General features: G+C 43.6%; 1 pseudogene; it reads left to right on the top strand.

Moving 5' to 3' along the window:
- Nucleotides 1-919: 919 nt before the first annotated feature.
- On the top strand, nt 920-1,037 carry LOC126106933 (5S ribosomal RNA; annotated as a pseudogene).
- The last annotated feature ends 2,728 nt before the right edge of the window (nt 1,038-3,765 follow it).

Raw genomic sequence — 3,765 nt, forward strand, 5'->3', positions numbered from 1 at the left:
AAATTAAAGTTTTCCTTCGAAGGAAGACTAGAACCAAGGACCTCTCACTCCGCAGCTGCTCACGCTAACCACGGGACCACGGCGCTCCTGAGCTCGTACTATCCTTGATGTTGCCTATGATGCGCATGGACTACTCAGTTTCTATATTTTGCTTATTTTTTTCATAGTTCCACACAACTTCTTCCTGTTTTCTCGATTGATCTGTGTTCAGTTTTTCAAGGCCTATCCGCTGTGCCAACTTATAACTAAATCTGAGGGGGTTGCGATGGGGAGGTACCCTTGTAAGAGCCATCGTTATACCTCAAAAGTACTCTTAACATCTTTAGAAACAAATAGTATTCATGTAAAAACTAAATATAAGCAAAACATGTCACATGGCATTCTGAAAATTATTGAATTTATTTCCATAACTATAGAAGTACCTTTTGTTTCTGTCACGTTTCTGTGAATCTTCCAGTCATAAAAAAAATGAAAAAAATACATTTTCAACTAATTTGCCATTGTTCCAAAAGGCGAAAATTGTACAACTTCCTAATCTGATGCAGTCAGATTTCTAGATCATTCTGGAAGCAATGTACTGAAATTTCTTCTGAGTGTGGGCCAGTCACGTTAGGATCTGTAAGAAGTTGTAGGGCGCATATAGAATGTTTTCTGCTTTGAAAAAAGTGTTACGCAAAAGTCTCTTCTGCGAATACTGTGTTTTTGTTTTTGTGCACAAATATTAATGTAATCGTCTAAATAAAAATGTCAGAATTCAATCTCAAATAAGTGTTTCAGTGCTTTATAACAAAAAGTGCGGATGAAGATTAATATGATGACGATCGTTACGAGAGGCATTCAATAAGTAATGCAACATTTTTTTTTTTCTAAAAGCAAGTTGGCTTTATTCAGGATTCCAGTACATCATAATATTCCTCAGGCCAAGGGCCTTGCCGCAGCGGTAACACCGGTTCCCGTCAGATCACCGATGTTAAGCGCTGTCGGGCTGGGCTAGCACTTGGATGGGTGACCATCCAGTCTGCCGAGCGCTGTTGGCAAGCGGGGTGCACTCAGCTCTTGCGAGGCAAACTAAGGAGCTACTTGATTGAGAAGAAGCGGCTCCGATCTCGGAAACTGACATACGGCCGGGAGAGTGGTGTGCTGACCACATGACCCTCCATATCCGCATCCAGTGACGCCTATGAGGTGAGGATGACACGGAGGCCGATCAGTACCGTTGAGACTTCATGGCCAGTTCGGGAGGAGATTTTATATTATTCCTCACTCTATTGGCTACAAAACCTAAGTATTCAACGCTACGTTACTGGAAGGGATGGTACCACTCTACTGGTCGACATCTGAGCCAACATCTCGCTGCATCAGCAACCTCCCCAATCACCCAAGTACGGGTTCCCGCGGAGTGCCTCCTTCCTTTGACCTTGCATTGTTATGGAGAAGAAATTCGCTTGATTTTTTGTGGCGACTAAAAGACTGAAGTCTCTTCTTGAATTTCCTGAGATTATCACAGCAGACTTCAGAATTGATCATGTGGTGTCACCGCACCCTGAAGCAGGTTTTCAGGCGTTCCCTAGCTCCCCTCGGGCCGAATGGCAGGGTGATCATAAAGCGGTTACGGCATCGATGATTTCAGCCGTAAATAGGAATATTAAAAAGGGTAGGAAGATTTTTCTGTTTAGAAAAAGTGACAAAAAGCAGATTTCAGAGTACCTGTTGGCTCAACACAAAAGTTTTGTCTCAAGTACTGATAGTGTTGAGGATCAGTGGACAAAGTTCAAAACCATCGTACAATATGCGTTAGATGAGTATGTGCCAAGCAAGATCGTAAGAGATGGAAAAGAGCCACCGTGGTTCAACAACCGAGTTAGAAAACTGCTGCGGAAGCAAAGGGAACTTCACAGCAAACATAAACATAGCCAAAGCCTTGCAGACAAACAAAAATTACGCGAAGCGAAATGTAGTGTCAAGAGAGCTATGCGAGAGGCGTTCAATTAATTCGAAAGTAAAGTTCTATGTACTGACTTGGCAGAAAATCCTAAGAAATTTTGGTCTTATGTCAAAGCGGTAGGTGGATCAAAACAAAATGTCCAGACACTCTGTGACCAAAATGATACTGAAACAGACGATGACAGACTAAAGGCCGAGATACTAAATGTCTTTTTCCAAAGTTGTTTCACAGAGGAAGATTGCACTGTAGTTCCTTCTCTAGATTGTCGCACAGATGACAAAATGGTAGATATCGAAATAGACGACAAATCGCTCAAAAGAGGAAAGGCCTCTGGACCTGATGGGATACCAGTTCAATTTTACACAGAGTACGCAAAGGAACTTGCCCCCCTTCTTGCAGCGGTGTACCGTAGGTCTCTAGAAGAGCGTAGCGTTCCAAAGGATTGGAAAAGGGCACAAGTCATCCCCGTTTTCAAGAAGGGACGTCGAACAGATGTGCAGAACTATAGACCTATATCTCTAACGTCGATCAGTTGTAGAATTTTGGAACACGTATTGTGTTCGAGTATAATGACTTTTCTGGAGACTAGAAATCTACTCTGTAGGAATCAGCATGGGTTTCGAAAAAGACGGTCATGTGAAACCCAGCTCGCGCTATTCGTCCACGAGACTCAGAGGGCCATAGACACGGGTTCACAGGTAGATGCCGTGTTTCTTGACTTCCGCAAGGCGTTCGATACAGTTCCCCACAGTCGTTTATTGAACAAAGTAAGAGCATATGGACTATCAGACCAATTGTGTGATTGGATTGAGGAGTTCCTAGATAACAGGACGCAGCATGTTATTCTCAATGGAGAGAAGTCTTCCGAAGTAAGAGTAATTTCAGGTGTGCCGCAGGGGAGTGTCATAGGACCGTTGCTGTTCACAATATACATAAATGACCTGGTGGATGACATCGGAAGTTCACTGAGGCTTTTTGCAGATGGTGCTGTGGTGTATCGAGAGGTTGTAACAATGGAAAATTGTACTGAAATGCAGGAGGATCTGCAGCGAATTGACGCATGGTGCAGGGAATGGCAACTGAATCTCAATGTAGACAAGTGTAATGTGCTGCGGATACACAGAAAGATAGATCCTTTATCATTTAGCTACAAAATAGCAGGTCAGCAACTGGAAGCAGTTAATACCATAAATTATCTGGGAGTACGCATTAGGAGTGATTTAAAATGGAATGATCATATAATGTTGATTGTCGGTAAAGCAGATGCCAGACTGAGATTCATTGGAAGAATCCTAAGGAAATGCAATCCGAAAACAAAGGAAGTAGGTTACAGTACGCTTTTTCGCCCACTGCTTGAATACTGCTCAGCAGTGTGGGATCCGTACCAGATAGGGTTCATACAAGACATAGAGAAGATCCAACGGAGAGCAGCGCGCTTCGTTACAGGATCATTTAGTAATCGCGAAAGCGTTACGGAGATGATAGATAAACTCCAGTGGAAGACTCTGCAGGAGAGACGCTCAGTAGCTCGGTACGGGCTTTTGTCAAAGTTTCGAGAACATACCTTCACCGTAGAGTCAAGCAGTATATTGCTCACTCCTACGTATATCTCGCGAAGAGACCATGAGGATAAAATCAGAGAGATTAGAGCCCACACAGAGGCATACCGACAATCCTTCTTTCCACGAACAATACGAGACTGGAATAGAAGGGAGAACCGATAGAGGTACTGAAGGTACCCTCCGCCACACACCGTCAGGTGGCTTGCGGAGTATGGATGTAGATGTAGATGTAGATGTGCGGGTGGCACAGCCTCGCCT

Source organism: Schistocerca cancellata, chromosome 10 (genome assembly GCF_023864275.1).
Source record: "Schistocerca cancellata isolate TAMUIC-IGC-003103 chromosome 10, iqSchCanc2.1, whole genome shotgun sequence".
Taxonomy (NCBI): Eukaryota; Metazoa; Arthropoda; class Insecta; order Orthoptera; family Acrididae; genus Schistocerca; species Schistocerca cancellata.